At 37.7% G+C, this 18,385-nt stretch overlaps 1 long non-coding RNA gene across 1 annotated transcript; it reads left to right on the plus strand.

Moving 5' to 3' along the window:
- Positions 1 to 7,320: 7,320 nt before the first annotated feature.
- On the plus strand, positions 7,321 to 16,529 carry LOC133722170 (uncharacterized). Its single transcript, XR_009852519.1, has 3 exons — positions 7,321 to 8,378; positions 9,147 to 15,657; positions 16,426 to 16,529. It is a non-coding gene; the product is annotated as an uncharacterized LOC133722170 (long non-coding RNA).
- The last annotated feature ends 1,856 nt before the right edge of the window (positions 16,530 to 18,385 follow it).

Genomic DNA, 18,385 nt, shown 5'->3' on the forward strand with positions numbered 1-18,385 from the left:
TCCAAGAAACTATAAAATTAACGCCAAAATCATAGTTTACACATGTCTAGGGCTTAGGCAGCCCCTAAATATCAAAAAACTATTAGCAATACATAAAAGAAATAAAATAAAACAAGAAAAGAGAGGGAGGAGAGGATGGCGGCAATGGACTAATGTTGTGCGTCCAAAGATGTCTACAATGATGCCCTAGATTCCTTTTTATATAGTTATTGCGTTAAGACTTCTTCTCTTCCAAGAATTAAGGAATTTGATCTCTAATTAAATAAGGACTTTTAATTCTTCTTCCCTTATAGCTGAGACAATCTTTCCTTCTTTGAACTCAGATTCACGCGCAGCCTGACCTTCTTGTACTAAATCGGTCATAACTTCTAGAAAAATCATATTCACGAACCGTAAAAGGCTTTGGAAACTAGACATTTGAAGCTTTCCATCAATATAAAGATCATTATCTGGATCATCCTGAGCTGCACTCAGTACTCTGTCGAAGTTGACTGATCTGCATAGGCAGATTTGCTGATTTTGACTTTCAATCCCGCTTTTGCTTCTTTTCTTCTCCTTTGCTCTAAAATACCTACAAAACATATAAACAATAAATAACTAGAAAATATCAAGAACTAACAATGAAAATATAAAGGAATTTGATATAAATAATGTATAATTACACTCCTATGGTGAAAGTTTCAGTATTTACTGCTTCAGTACAATTGAATTATCTTATGGGCTAGAGGAATTAACAACTAAGATAGGAAGATCTGATTGAATTATCTCTTCGAACTAAAGATTCAAGAGCTTGCAATTTCATATGATATATTTTATAAACAAAATTGACGGATTTGGTTCTTCTTGTACAATCTCCTTCACAATACTCTGTTCTTTTCTTATAGCAGCCAACAGAGGATTCATAATCAATATTGTAAACAAGGACTAAATACTTGTTACTCCTCAAACTTTTCCCTGAAAAACAGTTTAGTCCCTCGCCTTTTAAATTAAACTGGATAGTCCTTATTCTTTGCAAATCTCACACAACAGGTCCAAAATGACATTTATACCCCTCACTTCCTTTTCTATATTATTTTTCTCTCTCTCTCTATTTTTTTTTTTTACTCTTTCTCTCTCTCGCTCACCAACGGTGATCCGCCTCTTCTTCCTCTTCTCTTCCACAGTGACGGCCCCGCCCCATTCTCCGATGGGCCACTCCACCCAAAACGACGCCTTCCTCACCGCCAAGCCCCCGCCCAATTACGTTGCCGGGCTCGGATTTTGATCTGTCCAGGGTGCCGATTGAAGTCGATTAGGTTGATTGAGATCCAAGGCTCCGAGAGCCGCGAGTATGGGATCAAAGCTAGGAATGGAGCTCGGTAGAGGTACGCTTGTTGGAAATGGGATCGGAGCTGGATGGAGATGGTGGAATTGGTCTCTGAGGTTTGGCTGAGTTGGGTAGAGTGGTGTGACGAGGCTGTGATGCGTGCATGCGTGCCTGCTGTGAGCGAAGTTGCTATGCTTGCCTAGCTGCTACGTTGGGCTCACATGGCTGCCGCGCTCCTACACTGGGTAAACGACGTCGTTCAAGACGCCGGTGTGGAGAAACTCAACCAGACGGCCGAAGTGGGCGGAGGAGATGTTGAGGTCGAGGGAGAGATCTCCTCTGGTCTAACTGCGCCAGGAAGTTGGTCTTGGCCTTGTTGCCGCGAAGAGACCTAGCAGCGCCGTCGTAGAAGAGAGCTGCCTCCTCCGGAGGGAGATGGAGAGAGGGAGAGAGAGAGAGAGAGAGAGAGAGAGAGAGAGGGAGAGGGAGGGAGGGAGGGAGGGAGGGAGGGAGAGAGAGTTAAGCAGAAAACGTAAAATAAAATTAAAAAAGGGAGAAAAATAAAAAAATATATAAAAAATGAAGTGAGTGGTATAATAGTCATTTTGGACCTGTTGTGTGAGATTTGCAAAGAATAAGAACTATCCAGTTTAATTTAAAAGGCGAGGGACTAAACTGTTTTTCAGGGAAAAGTTTGAGGAATAACAAGTATTTAGTCCTATAAACAAAATAGTAAATCTTTCATGATTACTCAGAAATACTAACAAATGATCTTTTCTCTTCAAACAAAAAATAGAGTTTCATATTGTATATAAACTGAGTGCCAAACATGTTTTTAATATTTCAATTTTTCAAATACTTATACCGAACACGTATTTAGATTTTAATAACTGGTAATTTAATTCCTTGTTTTCATTCTAGAGTCTGGTATTGCAAAAATAGTTTCATAAAACGTTACAGGACATATCCTAAAACGTTTGTTGGCCCCCAATAAACATGTAGAATAGGGAGAGAGGAAAAAAAAGAACCTAGAGTTGATTGATATTGAGCAAAGATTTTGAATAAAGATTGAATTGAATGGCGTGATTAAGAGTTTAATAAACAAATTCATAACTCTCCCCATATTTTGTTTCTTTTAGTTTCTTTAGGTAGTATTAATCATGCTCAGAGAAAAATGTTAACAACAATGTAATGGAACAAGAAGAAAGCTCTCAAACACATCAAGGACAGACTACACAAGTAAACAAACACATTAAGAAAAAAGTTTTCGACCTTTTTCACCACCTTGTACAGCAAACAATTTATTCTCTTTGCTCATGACAGGAGCAAGCTAGTAATTGTAAAGAAGAATTTCTACATGGGACATTTAAGTGGGAGGTCGTGAGTTCAACTCACAATAGACTAACTTTTGTATATGAGTTGATTATTTGATAAAAAAAATAATTAGTGCAAAATTACCATTTTCTTGCTTTTGCGAGTTATAGGCAGTTTTATTAAGGTTCAATAATGAATGCAAAAATCACAATTTACTTGCTTTTATAAGTTATAGGCAGTTTTTTAATTAAGGGTCAATAATGAGTGCAAAATCACCATTTACAAATGGAAAACATCAGTCTCATATACCCAAATTTGTAAAAGTAAAATGAGAATTGGAATTGGTCTCCTCATTTCATTTCATAGCCCCTTTATATAGGGAGAGAATTACAACGGAAATATCAATTACAATGATGACATTAACTACTGATTGGTCCTTGATCCATGCTGATTGATGGTGATTGCTAATTACTTGATTCCCTCTCCGTCAATCACTTTGATGAAGGCACATAATGTGTTTTTCCTTTAACACTCCCCCTTGTGCCAAGTCAAAGACGAAATGGTGCATGAGTTGTTGCCTCACTAAAAACCTTGCCAAGTAACAATAAAAACCCTGTGGGACAAAAAATACACATTGGTCGAAGGAAAAGAGCACAACGCACCTTTTACATTTGAGGATGACATGTGTGTATTAGACTACCCTGACGTCTACACCTCCCCCTGATCCTTACATTAATCAAGGGAGATTGGAAAGTCTTCACATTCCTATGCTTTTCACATGTTTCTCAAATATGGCCTTAGGCAATGATTTGGTGAACAAATTTGCCACATTCTCCTCAGACCTTACTTGATTCACTTGAATCTTGAGGAGGGCCTGTTGTTGCTGATTTGTAGAAAAACTTTGGCGATATGTGTTTTGTATTATCACCCTTGATATATCCTAGCTTCATCTGTTCGATGCAAGCTGCATTATCTTCATAAATGCAAGTAGGCTCTTCAGAGGTAGAACTCAAACCACTAGTCCCTCGAATATGTGTGATGATAGCTCTTAACCATACACACTCACGAACCGCCTGATGTAGAGTAATGATCTCTGAGTGGTTCGAGGAGGTAGCTACAAGAGTTTGCTTGGTTGATCTCCAAGATATCGTCGTGTTCCTAATGGTAAATACATAACCAGTTTGGGAATGACCTTTATGTGGGTCAGAGAGATACCCAATATCAGCAAAACCAACCAAAAGGTCATTTGGCGTTTCGGTGTAGGGAGTGGAGCTTTCGCCATCAACATTTCCTTTAGGGATTGCGGTTCCATCTGCGGTCCCTCTTGTCTCTCTGTAGGGAAAGAACACTCCCAAGTCAATGGTTCCTTTTAGGTATCGAAGATGTTCTTGATACCATTCCATTGACGCTGCGTTGGCGCTGAGCTAAATCTAGCTAACAAGTTCACTGAGAATGCAATGTCTGGTCGAGTACATTAGGCTAGGTACAATAATGTGCCTATTGCACTTAGATAAGGAATTTCAGCTCCCAACACCTCTTCGTCATCTTCCTTTGGACGAAATGGATCTTTCCTTGCATCCAAACTTCGACCGATCATGGGAGTGCTAGCAGGATGCGCTTTGTCCATGTTATATCGCCTGACTTTTGGACATACGCAGACTGGTGGATTAGTATTCCACAAACTCAGTGTTCTAGTTTAAGGCCTAGACAGAATCGAGTTTTCCCAAGATCCTTCATCTCAAATTCGGATTTCAAGTAGCTTGCGGTTTCTCTTATTTCATCAACAGTACCTATAATGTTCATATCATCGACATATACAGCTACAATTGCAAATCCGGAACTTGTTTTCTTTATGAATATGCAGGGGCATACTTCATCGTTCTTATATCCCTTCCCAATCAAGTAGTCACTTAGACGGGTATACCACATCCGCCCGGATTGTTTCAATCCGTAAAGTGAGCGTTTCAACTTAATTGCAAACGCGCTCCGTGGTTTAGAGTCACTTGACTTGGGTAATGTAAGGCCATCAGGCACTTTTCATATATATCTCTGAATCTAGATCCCCATAGAGATATGTAGTAACCACATCCATGAGCTGCATTTCCAGTCCTTCGGAAATTACTAAGCTAACTAAGTAGCGGAACGTTATAACGTCCATTACGGGAGAGTATGTCTCCTCGTAGTCAATTCCAAGGCGTTGTGAGAAACATTGCACCACAAGGCGAGCCTTGTACCTCAGGACTTCATTCTTCTCATTACGCTTTCTGACAAAGACCCATTTATGTCCTACAGGCTTTACACTTGGTGGGGTTAGCACTACCAGACCAAATACCTGTCTCTTTGTCAGAGAATCTAATTCTACCTGGATTGTTTCTTTCCATTTAAGCCAATCTGCTCTTTGTTGACGTTTTGCAACATAGCGTGGTTCGATATCATCGTGCTCTATGATTCCTTGAGCAACAATATATATCATCAATGTGTATGGAAGATCTTTCTATCAACTCATACGCACTCTCATAATCCTTTGAGATTTCTTTGTTCTCTGGAATCATTTTAAACATCGGAGCGTCCTCCAGTATTGATTCATGGACATAACTATAATCAGAGACAATCTTATAAGAGGGATTCTATACATTGATGATTGGTTTGTACTTTACTCGCCCTCTTCTTCCTTGGGTGAGTGTCAATCGAACCAAGTGGCCTCCCCCTCTTCCTTTGGGGAGCCACGGCCTCAACCACACCTCCACTAAGTGTGGTTGCAGTGCCTCTGTCTACAGCACCGTGCCCCTTGTTGGGGACTTCTAACCTTGTAGGCACATTTGCAGCTGGTATATGTGATCTCGTCACTTTTACGATATCAGTGAACGCATCAGGCATCGAATCTACTACGTTCTGAAGATTGATTATTCTTTTCACTTCACTTTCACATTGTGAAGTGCGGGGATCAAAATGAGACAGAGTGGGGACAAACCACGACAATTCCTGTCGTTCCCTTGAAAAATCCTTTTTCCTATCTCCCCCTAACGACGAGAAGACTGTCTCATCAAAGTGCCAGTCCGCAAATCTAGCGGTAAAGAGATCGCCTGTCAAGGGTTCCAAATAGTGGATAGTTGTTGGGGATTCGTATCCAACATAAATACTTAATCATCTCTGAGGACCCATTTTGGTGCGCTGTGGGGGCGCAATAGGCACATATACTGCGTAACCAAATATTCGTAAGTATGAAATGTCAGGCTCATATCCAGTTACCAACTGGTACGCAGAAAATGGTTGGCTAGCAGTGGGTCAGAAACGAGTAAGTAAAGCTGTGTACAATATTGCATAACCCCAGGCAGATATAGGCAGGTTGGTGCGCATAACCAATGCCCTAGACACCATTTGTAGCCTTTTGATGGTGGCTTCTGCGAGACCATTTTGTGTATGCACATGGGGTACAGGATGCTCTACATCGATCCTGATAGATATGCAATAATCATCAAATGTTTTTGATGTAAACTCTAGCGTTATCAAGCCTAATAGACTTGATAAGGTGATCAGGGTGGTGAGCCCTTAAACGTATAATCTGTGCTAGGAGTTTTGCAGCATTTCTTGTGGACAATAAAGCGACATGTGACCAGTTTGTCGAAGCATCCACCAGAACCATAAAGTACTTGAATGGTCCGCATTCTAGATGGATAGGTCCACAGATATCTCTTTGTATCCTTTGTAAGAATGGAATGTTTTGTTTTGTATCTTTAGCATAGGAAGGTCTCGATCCTGTTTTTGCTAAAGAGCAAGCTTTACAAAACGAGTGATTTGCCTTTGAAATTGTCAATGAGGTATAATGGGAGGGAGGTAGTGCTTCTGGTACTTCAGAAGGCAATGACTGCATTTGAGCAGTACTAGGACCGACACCTTGCAGTGTGACCGATTTTTGTCCCATTTTATTTTTCACTAGAAAGAAGGGATGTCCATATGAGTTCTTTAAAATACGGATCATCATGTCACGACCGGGGTGCCCTAGACGGTCATGCCAAAGCCTGTATGAGTCAGTGTCCCACATTTCATTGTTGGTGACAGCATAGGATTCAATGATCCGAATCGTAGTGAGGTATAGTCCACTAGATCGACTCATATGTTTCTCTAAAATGCGTTTCCTTCCACATTCATTAGAGGTAATAAAAGTATTCAGTTCCATTCTCACAATGTGTTTTTACATGATAACCGTTGGCACGAATATCTTTGATACTTAACAAGGTTCGATTAGCTCTTGGTGCATATAGAGCGTCTGTGACTTTAAATATATCTCATATTCTTTAGAGTATTAGAATGATAATCTTTTCATTCTAATAATTTTTTTCTCTAGATGTATTGCTTTACATCTTTATAGTGTAATTTCGAACCATGTAAATATGTGTAGTAAATAAATTTGAATAAATTCAGTGCTTCAGAATAAAATTCAAAATTTATTAATAAACCAACGATAATCAAATCAAGGTCTTTGTTCAGAAATCTAATTCATCAAACCATTATTGAAATAAACTTTAAGACCAAGTAATAGTCTAATTAAAAATGAGGCATTATGCCTTCACATCTGTCTTTGGAAAATAAATAGATAAAGCAGGTCAGTCAAAATCTAGTGTATCCATTGACTGAGCAAGTTCCTTGTTGCCATTGAGGTCTGCAATTGTGAGGTTGACATCTGGGTCATGGCCTTGATAGGAGCATTTTAATGTGGTATTTTAATAGTTAATTCCTCACATTTTGCTTAGTTAATTCCTTAACGAATCGATTTTTAACTCAATTTCTATTTTCTTAGGTACATTGGAGTAAATGATGGTGAAATAAGCATTAGGTCCACACTTACCTATAAATGGTGGAGAAAAATGGAAATGTACTAAAATGTCAATTTTACACATTTTCCTACTCCGGCTAGGAGAAACCAAGCCAAGCAAGGAAGAAGGAGCGGCCGCCGGACCAAATGAACTTCAAATGAGCTGAAACTTTCCAGATCCATTCTAGACAGCCCAAGGATCATTTCTTATGAAGAGTGTAAGAACTTTTGTTGAGTGGAAGGCCTTCAAACAATCAACCCAATTTTCTACAGAAGCAAAACTGGAAAACTGGACCTGTAAGAGGTCCAGCAGCATTTTCGGCCCAACCACATGGAATAAAAATCTGAAATTTTACCAGGGTGATCTACACTCATAATGGAACATTTTTTATGAAGAGGTCATAGTGAAATTGGGAATGCTTGTTGGAGAAATAATTGAAGGAATAAAGGGGCAGAAACTGATCTAAAAAAACAGCTCAACATCACATGTTCATGTTTCCTACCCACATGAAGAAAGCTAGATGCTTTTCTCTTTTTCCTTGGATATATTTTTCTGCTCCAATAGATCATCATCACTTCCATACTTCTACACCTTCATGCCTTGCTTTCATTTCATCATTACTCCATCTTTTCCATATTTTACAAACCACTTTCATTATTTTTCTTCCATTTATCATTTCACTCTTCTTTTTCTTCCCTATATAAACACCTTCTCCTCTCACTCTAAAAACATTCCTTCATCCATTTCATCTTCTTTGTCTCTCCATTTCCATTCCATTTTTCTCTCCATTCTCTAGTTGCAAAATTCTGCGTTTTCAAGTAAGAAGAAGAAGAAGAAGAAGGAGCCGGGAATATCATATCCTCCATCGTCCACCTTGAAGGCTTGCTTCCAAGATTCAAGATTTCAACGTTTCAAGCACTCCATCTCCATCTCCAACTCACGGTGTAATTCATTCTTTTTCCTTATTTAATTTCGTAGGAATTTGTTTCTAGTTAACAATAACATTAAGGGCAAAGTTTAAGCCCAATTTCTATGTTTGAATAAAAATTGTGATTTCTTTATGTTGATTTTTATGTTGCTTATGTGAGATTGCTTAATTGATTTTGGATTATGGAAAACTTTTATATGTATGTGTTCTTTGATGGCCAACTTAGGATATATGCATGTAATTGGTGCTAGATTTAAGTAGTAAAGGCTTTGGACAAAAGTCGAAATCAATTAAGGAGGATTGCAAATAGATGGACTTTTTCATACTAGGTTGTGCACTTTGGTTGACATCCTTTCTTTGTTCTTCATGCATTGAATGTGTTCTTGATTAGCTAGCTTTCTAGACTATGATTGCATGTTCAATAGGTTTAATTTAGGTGCTTTCACTTAGATTAAATATTCAAGGAAAGTAAAATATGGGAAATCATTTGCTTCGAATGTTTCACATGGTCAACTTATTTCTCATGACATAGATAATCAACTATAGGAATTGTAATTGGATTTCATTCATATGATTGTAGTTTTGATCTTTGTTTCTTGTGTTCCACCCTTGTATATGTGTTTTTACACTTTCTTTATTTCATTTAATTTTAATTCCAATTCTATAATCTCAAAACCCCCCTTTTTATATTAACTTGTATATATTTTTATTCTTTATTTTATTTTTGTACATAATACTTTTTACTTTATTATTTTAATTCTTTATTTGTTTTTGACAATGACAGGTGTACCCTCAATCCCCGGAATAGAACGATCCCTATTTGCTTATACTACTAACGATGTTTTCAGGGTTAAATTATGCGCTTGCTTTGAGCGTATCAATTTTTGGCGCCGTTGCCGGGGAATTGAAAAATCACTTGTTTTTGTTTTTAATTGTTGTATATAAACTGTTTGATACTTAGTTTAAATTAACTAGGTTGTTTTTTTTTATTGTTGAATACGAGTTTAATTGTGAGTTGTAAATTAAAGAAGGAATAGGTGAAGTCGTGTTTATTAATATTGGCCTAAACCCCTTATTGGTACCTAGTTCAGGTCCCTTAAGGTTGAGGGCGGCCTTTATTAACATTCATTGAACTGTCTAACACACTTAGGACCTTTTACATCCTAGTAAGAATATCCTATGTGAGATGGTGTCTAGGAAGGGGATAACGTTCATGACGGGTTTTTGAATCCAGAAGTGCTTATAAATGGGCTTAGCTCATGCCAAAATGGATTTTTCCTCTCGTGTTCACCCTCCCCTACCTGGCCATTTCAGTAAGGTTGCCCAACGGATGTAGGAGGGACTTTGTGTCTAGACGACTATACTTGGGCCGCACGTCCACTTGATTTACCGCTTGGAATTATATTTGATATCAATAATGTTTATAACAAAAGAAATACTTGTGCATACTCTTTACGTGTAAATTATTTTGTTGTTTCACACTTTATACTTGTAAAAATACTTTTTACGTTTTATACTCACTTGTGTACTTAACTTGTGTCTTATGTACAAAATACTTGTTAATTATACTTGTAGTTTGTAATTCATAGTTACTTGTTTATTTTTTTTGTATTTCTTTGTTAATATTAAGTTACTAACTTTATTTAATGTAGGTACCGTCTGGCTGCAAGACGTAAAATACAAGCGCTGCTTGGGAGGCAACCCAATTCAGAATATAATCAGATTTGCTTTCTCTTCCCCTTTTACTCCTCCATTTTCTTTTTGTTTTAGTAGTTATTTTCGTAAATTCCATCCCTATATGCTTACTTATTTCATTGCATGCTTTTAATTGATTACATTGAGGATAATGCAATATTTAAGTGTGGGGGAAGGGATTTATATTTTTGTCTTTCATTTTGAATCCTATAAATATTTTTGTCTTTCATTTTTGAGTCCTATAAATATTTTTGAGTCCTATATTTAAAAAAAAAAATAATAATAATAATAATAAAAAATAAAATAAAAAAATAATAAAAAATAAATAAATAAATAAAAAAAAATAAAAAAAAAATATGCATTCATTCAGTCTTATTAAATTCAGCTATTTACAAAAAAAAAAAAAAAAAAAAAAAAAAAATAATAATAATAATAATAATAATAATAATAATACTCTATACTAAGCCATGTCTGCATCTCTGTAGGAGTTGAGGCTGAGCTCAAGGGAAATGTGAGAGCCACCGCCATAACCGCTACCTCTCTCGGAAGTAGTCTTCATGATGCCCAAGATGTCCTCACCATGCATGGGGAACAATGGAAGGGTTTCAATCTCCTGGTGATCTCCTCCTCGTTGTTGCAGGGATGTTTGTCCTCCTGTTGTGCCAAAAGAGTTGTACTGGTATTAGTGTTGAAGTGTGAGGAAGAATATGAAACAAAATTTAAATCAAGAAATCCTTCATTACCAGTAGAATCGGTGGAACCAAAGTTGAGATTAATGGATCTACCATCATCAGTAGAACTAGTGGACCCAAAATTGATGTCAATGGATCCACCAGCTGGCCCAAAATTGATGTCGATGGATCCACCAGCACCAGTAGAACCAGCTGGCCCAAAATTGAGATCAATGGATCCACCAGTACCAGGAGAACTAGTTCCCATGGGCACTTGAGCAGCCTGATTGCACCTCTTCATCTGCTTCTCTCGAGCCCTGACATTCTGGAACCAAAAATAAATGTTCTTGCCCTCAACATGTCCATACTGGTTCAGCTGGAGACAGATCTCGTGAATATGCTCTGTAGTTGGGCGCGTAACTCCCTTGTCGTAGTAAAGATCCTTGAGGATCCTTATTTGATCTGGAGTAGGAACCCACCTGGCACGGCTTCGCCAGAAATCTGTGTTGGCACTACTCCCGGCTGCTTGGTTGTTTCCTCCATCCTCGATTTGTTGCTGGGTTTGTAGCTCCATCAGTTGCAGAGTTCGTGGTTCCATGGTGATGGGTTGAGGGGATGTGAAGATCGAAGAGTAAAGTTGTCGAGTGTTTGAAGGAGTTGTTGTTAAAGGGATTAAGGATGATGATGGTGTGTTGGAGATCTGAAAGTTCAGAGGAAAGATGGGATTGAATCAACTAGATGGGAGAGAAGATCAGAAGAGAAGGATTGAATCGAAGAAGAAATATTTTGAGTTTTGAAAGAAGAGGAAAGCTGAAGAGTTGGGAGAGAGGGGCTGGAACTCAGGAGAGATTTTCGTTCCTTTGGAGTGAACAGTTGCGCCCTCAGAATGCACCTATTTATAGAGCGAGGTGAGCAGATCTCCACCGTTGGATGGACGATTCCTGTGATTCATTCTACGCGTTGGATTAAAGTCGCCCTGAAACCCGGAAAAGTTGTTGGCGCGTGGAGAGCGTGTAAGGGGACCGAGGGAATCTCGAGGCGCTGTGGCAGACAGCTGTAGCCGAAAGCAGATTTGACTGCCGTAAATCACGGAAGGGATAAGCCGTGACACAAGTGGGCCTTACTTGGGCCTGTCTCGGATCAAGGCATCACTGTAGCTGTGGGTGGAGGCCTGATGGGCCGAGTTTCAGAAACAGTTTTGGACATGATGGGCCGAGTTTCTGAAACAGTTTTGGATGAGTTGGGCTGGGTTTCTGCAACAGTCTTGGATGTTTTGTGCCGAATTGTTGAAACAGTTGAAACAGTTGGTTTAAATAAAAGGATTGGTATGGATAATAACGTGAGCAGCCGTGCTCGAGTGGTTGAGTGTAAAGTTCGTGTACAAGAGGTCTGAGGTTCGAACCTCGCCTCTCGTTTATTTTTATTATGTTTGTTTATGACATAATAAGTATAAAATTTGTACACATTATATTAAGCACAGCTTGTGCTCCAGTGGTTGGGGACAAAGGTTTCGTGCAGCAGGTTAAGGTTTCGAACCTTGCCTCCCCCGCTTTTTTTTTATTTATGTCACTCCATCAGAACCCTCCTCCGAAGGCTGAAACCAGCAAGAAGGCTGCCACTCGCCCGCATACCGCTCCTCCAAAGGAGTAAATGGAGGTACAAGTCTAGGCTGAAAGACTTTAAATATTAAGCGCTGCATGGGAGGCAACCCATTTCAACCGTAGCTGTGGAGGAGCCATCAACGCAGATTTGCTCTCTTAAACTCTATCTCCTCTATTACTATTTTCTGATTGTATCTTTGTTATTTGCGTTTTTAGTTTTTGTTTTTAGGTTTTCTTGAGTTAATCATTCCATTCACATGATAATTGTTCATTGCATGCTCTAACTTGTTTAACATTGAGGACAATGTATGATTTAAGTGTGGGGGGAAGGATTAATGCTTGTAGTTAGTTTTTGTCATAAAAAGAAAACAAAACAAAAAAATCGAAAAATGTCAGAAAAATAAAAAATTTCGTTGCTTTTGTTTTTGTTTTGAGTCTTAGGATGCCTTTCAACTGTCTGGGATGATTCTATATCTCTGAAATCATGACTAAAAGAGGATCACAACATTGAGATGATTTTAAACATGGTATTCTTTGGTTAATTGAGATATATGAAAAATGTGTGCCTTGTAGTGGATATGGATTGCATGACCTTGGTACAGAATATGAGCATGTTAAGATGAGTTGTGATTCATAAAGCCATGTGAGATAATTGAACCATGTCCCTTTTTCTTGGAGTGAAATGAAAAATATATTCTTAATTTCTTGGCGATGTTTTAATGATCTCATTATTCTTTCATCTTGATTGACTGCTTGCCATAGATTAAGTTTAATGGACTAGAGAATGCTAGAATTCGCTCTTGTGCTTGTTGAGACGTGATATCAATACATGGCCCTGATTCTGGAAGGGATAGAGGTTCTCTAGGAATTACCACCATTGCCAAATAAACTTGTGTCCCCATTTGTGCCCGTTGTGGGACCCCCCTAGATAAGCCCCTTTGAGCCTACATTAAGCCTTTTCGTTCATCACCCTTAAAATCCTTAACCATGAAGCTTAGTATAGTTACAACCCTACCCTTGGTTCTAAGGACTTAGTGGAGCTATCTTTTGAGACATACTACATGAGTTTGGTGCTAAGGATGAAGATTGAGAAGAGGTGAAAGTTCAAGTGTAGGGATAGACTTGTCCATAAAGAAAAAGATATGTTGAAGCCGTGAAAAATGAAAAGAAAAGAGAAAAATTGTGTACGGCTAAAAAGAAAAAGAAAAAAAAATATATATATGTTTATGGACTTTCATCCCCCATACTTAGTGATTTTGGAGTTTGCTTTGAATTGAAGGCCCACTACAGAAAAATTTGGCCTTTGTCCATTTCACTAGAGTTCAAGGGAAGTTTATATTGAAGATTGGGCCCAACATGAAGACATTTGGCCCTCTTATATTACCTCTATGGGGAAGTGACGTTTTTGCAATGCCTTGGTGAAATATTTCGAGATCTCTACATTCATATGAGCTCTACTAGGTTTTTAGGACACTTTGATAATCCTTACCTTTCATTTCTTTAAACCTTGAGCCTTAGCCCCATTACAACCTTTGAGAGGACCTTCTTGATCCTTAAGATGGGACAGCCTTTGATGTGGAGATGAGTTACAAGAGTTGAACCTATGGCTTGGGTCCATTCGTGCAAGTAGTTGATATCCTTCATGAGATCTTTTGAAAAAAAAAATTATATTCACAAAGTGCTTTTCGTTTCTTATATATGTGAGCTATTTGACTGCCTTAAAATATGTTCTCTCACATATAAATGAGTGATTATAAGCTTTTAAGCATTGCCTTGATCTGAGAGAAGAAAAAGTGGATATACCTTGTGAGGATATGAATCATACTTGTCTGAAGCATGCTAAGCTAAACCCCAATCACCATTATTACAACCAAGTCCTACTTGTGTATGTGTGGATCATATGTTTTAATTAACTCTCGAATGCTTAACATTGATTCTTGGTTGAGTGCTAATCTTGGTGTTGTGAAAGTAAGAGATTTCTGAGACAATATGTTAAAGGGCAATAGAGGTCTTTGTGATGTCAACATCTTGGTCTTTGTCTTTGAATTTACTCTTTTATGTGTGACGTTTTTTTTTTTTTTTTTTTTTTTTTTTCTTTGTGTTTTGCTTTGTGTTTTACGTTTTTGGTTTCTTTGAGTCTTTGTGTTTTTGTTTCCATACTTAGTCATTTTTTTCGTTGGTTTCTTTGTTTTGTGTCATAGTCTTTTTGGTTTGTTAGTTTTTGATTTTGCTAAGGGACTAGCAAAAGCTAAGTGTGGGGGAATTTGATAGGAGCATTTTAATGTGGTATTTTAATAGTTAATTCCTCACATTTTGCTTAGTTAATTCCTTAACGAATCGATTTTTAACTCAATTTCTATTTTCTTAGGTACATTGGAGTAAATGATGGTGAAATAAGCATTAGGTCCACACTTACCTATAAATGGTGGAGAAAAATGGAAATGTACTAAAATGTCAATTTTACACATTTTCCTACTCCGGCTAGGAGAAACCAAGCCAAGCAAGGAAGAAGGAGCGGCCGCCGGACCAAATGAACTTCAAATGAGCTGAAACTTTCCAGATCCATTCTAGACAGCCCAAGGATCATTTCTTATGAAGAGTGTAAGAACTTTTGTTGAGTGGAAGGCCTTCAAACAATCAACCCAATTTTCTACAGAAGCAAAACTGGAAAACTGGACCTGTAAGAGGTCCAGCAGCATTTTCGGCCCAACCACATGGAATAAAAATCTGAAATTTTACCAGGGTGATCTACACTCATAATGGAACATTTTTTATGAAGAGGTCATAGTGAAATTGGGAATGCTTGTTGGAGAAATAATTGAAGGAATAAAGGGGCAGAAACTGATCTAAAAAAACAGCTCAACATCACATGTTCATGTTTCCTACCCACATGAAGAAAGCTAGATGCTTTTCTCTTTTTCCTTGGATATATTTTTCTGCTCCAATAGATCATCATCACTTCCATACTTCTACACCTTCATGCCTTGCTTTCATTTCATCATTACTCCATCTTTTCCATATTTTACAAACCACTTTCATTATTTTTCTTCCATTTATCATTTCACTCTTCTTTTTCTTCCCTATATAAACACCTTCTCCTCTCACTCTAAAAACATTCCTTCATCCATTTCATCTTCTTTGTCTCTCCATTTCCATTCCATTTTTCTCTCCATTCTCTAGTTGCAAAATTCTGCGTTTTCAAGTAAGAAGAAGAAGAAGAAGAAGGAGCCGGGAATATCATATCCTCCATCGTCCACCTTGAAGGCTTGCTTCCAAGATTCAAGATTTCAACGTTTCAAGCACTCCATCTCCATCTCCAACTCACGGTGTAATTCATTCTTTTTCCTTATTTAATTTCGTAGGAATTTGTTTCTAGTTAACAATAACATTAAGGGCAAAGTTTAAGCCCAATTTCTATGTTTGAATAAAAATTGTGATTTCTTTATGTTGATTTTTATGTTGCTTATGTGAGATTGCTTAATTGATTTTGGATTATGGAAAACTTTTATATGTATGTGTTCTTTGATGGCCAACTTAGGATATATGCATGTAATTGGTGCTAGATTTAAGTAGTAAAGGCTTTGGACAAAAGTCGAAATCAATTAAGGAGGATTGCAAATAGATGGACTTTTTCATACTAGGTTGTGCACTTTGGTTGACATCCTTTCTTTGTTCTTCATGCATTGAATGTGTTCTTGATTAGCTAGCTTTCTAGACTATGATTGCATGTTCAATAGGTTTAATTTAGGTGCTTTCACTTAGATTAAATATTCAAGGAAAGTAAAATATGGGAAATCATTTGCTTCGAATGTTTCACATGGTCAACTTATTTCTCATGACATAGATAATCAACTATAGGAATTGTAATTGGATTTCATTCATATGATTGTAGTTTTGATCTTTGTTTCTTGTGTTCCACCCTTGTATATGTGTTTTTACACTTTCTTTATTTCATTTAATTTTAATTCCAATTCTATAATCTCAAAACCCCCCTTTTTATATTAACTTGTATATATTTTTATTCTTTATTTTATTTTTGTACATAATACTTTTTACTTTATTATTTTAATTCTTTATTTGTTTTTGACAATGACAGGTGTACCCTCAATCCCCGGAATAGAACGATCCCTATTTGCTTATACTACTAACGATGTTTTCAGGGTTAAATTATGCGCTTGCTTTGAGCGTATCAGGCCTCCTTCTTCCATATAGTGAGTTTCTTGTTCTTTAGGCTCCCTATATCTCTTGTAAGTGGCTGCAACTATGTTGCTTGCTTGGCAGTTCTTGTACCAATGCCCAATGATTCCACACCTATAGCATGGTTCATTGCCAACTCTATCCTGTTGACTGAAGGGTTCTTAGGTGCCTTTTGCACCTTGTTTCCATCACCTCCACGTCCCTTTCCACGTGGTGCGTTGTTGCCACGTGGGTAGGGATCAGCACGTCCAAACCCCTTTGCATTGGAGTTCTTTCCACCTTTTATTTTTCCATAATTAGCCTCGGGAATTTTCTTTGTCACAGTGGGCCTAGCATTGTTGTTCAAGAGATCCTTATTTTGCCTTTCAGCCACTTGCAGTAGGCTAATCAACTTATTGAAGGTTGTGATTCTTTTGTTGTCATACTCCAACCTATACTTGTCCGCTAGCATAAACGCTGAAGTAGGAAAGGTGGAAAGAGTCTCGTAGATCATATCATCTTCTGTGATTTCCCTTCCACAGAAATTGAGACGTGCCTTTAAGCGCAACATGTCCTTGTTGAAGTCATTGACCCTGTTATAGTCAAGCAAGCGGATTCCATTCCACTGAACAGCCAGTCCTGGGAGCAAAGTATCGTGAATGTTCCCAAAACGTCCCTTAAGGGCATCCCACAATTCTTTGGGTGTCTTCAACTGAAGGTACTCCCAGCGTAGGCTAGGATCAATATGTCGCCTCAGAAACATTAAGGCATCTGCTTTCACCTTATTAGATAGTTCATCATCTTTGGAGTCGGTAATGGTGGCGGTGTAGTCTTTTGCCACAAAGGCAGTTTCTACATCGGAAACCCAACGGTGGTACTCAAGTCCTTCTGAGTCCAAAATGTCAAATTCAGGTCGAGTTGGATTAGCCATCTACATAAACAAGAGAGAATATATAAATTACGCAGTCATAAAGACATCCATGTAAATTATTTTTCAGAAATATGAATTAGATTTCAAGACCAAGATTCGTAATGGTCATATTTTTTCTTTCGATGCTAGGTGAAAATGCTTTATCACTGTAAGTGCGCATGTATAATGCGCATGAATTTTCATTATCATGGCAAAACGGATTGTATATGTTGCATTCTAAAAATAACCATAGCACAGTTAAACATAGCATATATAAAAATAAACTACATGGCATGCTCAAATTTCACAAATATACAACAAATTATATACTACACATAATAATAGCAAGAATATATCATGCATAAAATAAAAATCACGAAACATGCTTAAGATTTCATAATAAAAACATAAGCAAGAAAATATAAGGCATGCTTAAACATAATTATAAATCATGCTTAAAGATAATCATATAAAACATAAATAACAAGGCATGCTTAAAATGATCAAAATTATCTAACTAAACATGCTCAAAAGTTCTAATTATAAACAATTTAATATACCGGAGTATGAAAATAAATAAATAAAAGAGAACATACTTGGTATCGAGTAAATAAAACGATCCTAGCGCACACGCGTGTTGATGCAGGCGTGCGTAGCCATGTTTTTAGACTTGAGAACTGTGCCGCTTCCGCTCTTTTTTTCAGCAGTGGGCCGGGTCTTTTCTTTTTCTTTTCTTTTATTTCTGTTTTTTTTTCTTTCTGGGCCGGGGGGGCCTGTTTCTATATATATATTTTTTTTTTTTTCCTTTTCCTTTTTTTTTTCTCTCCTTTCTTCTTCTGCGTCTTCTTCTTCCTTTGGGTTCTTTTTTTTTTTTTTTTTTCGTCTTCTGACTCTCTTACTAGAGATCTGGCCGCCGGCGTTCAAGTGGCTGGGCTACAGTGGTGGGCAGGCGGACCGGTTAGGCTGCGCA

The sequence above is a fragment of the Rosa rugosa genome, chromosome 7 (genome assembly GCF_958449725.1).
Source record: "Rosa rugosa chromosome 7, drRosRugo1.1, whole genome shotgun sequence".
NCBI lineage: Eukaryota > Viridiplantae > Streptophyta > Magnoliopsida > Rosales > Rosaceae > Rosa > Rosa rugosa.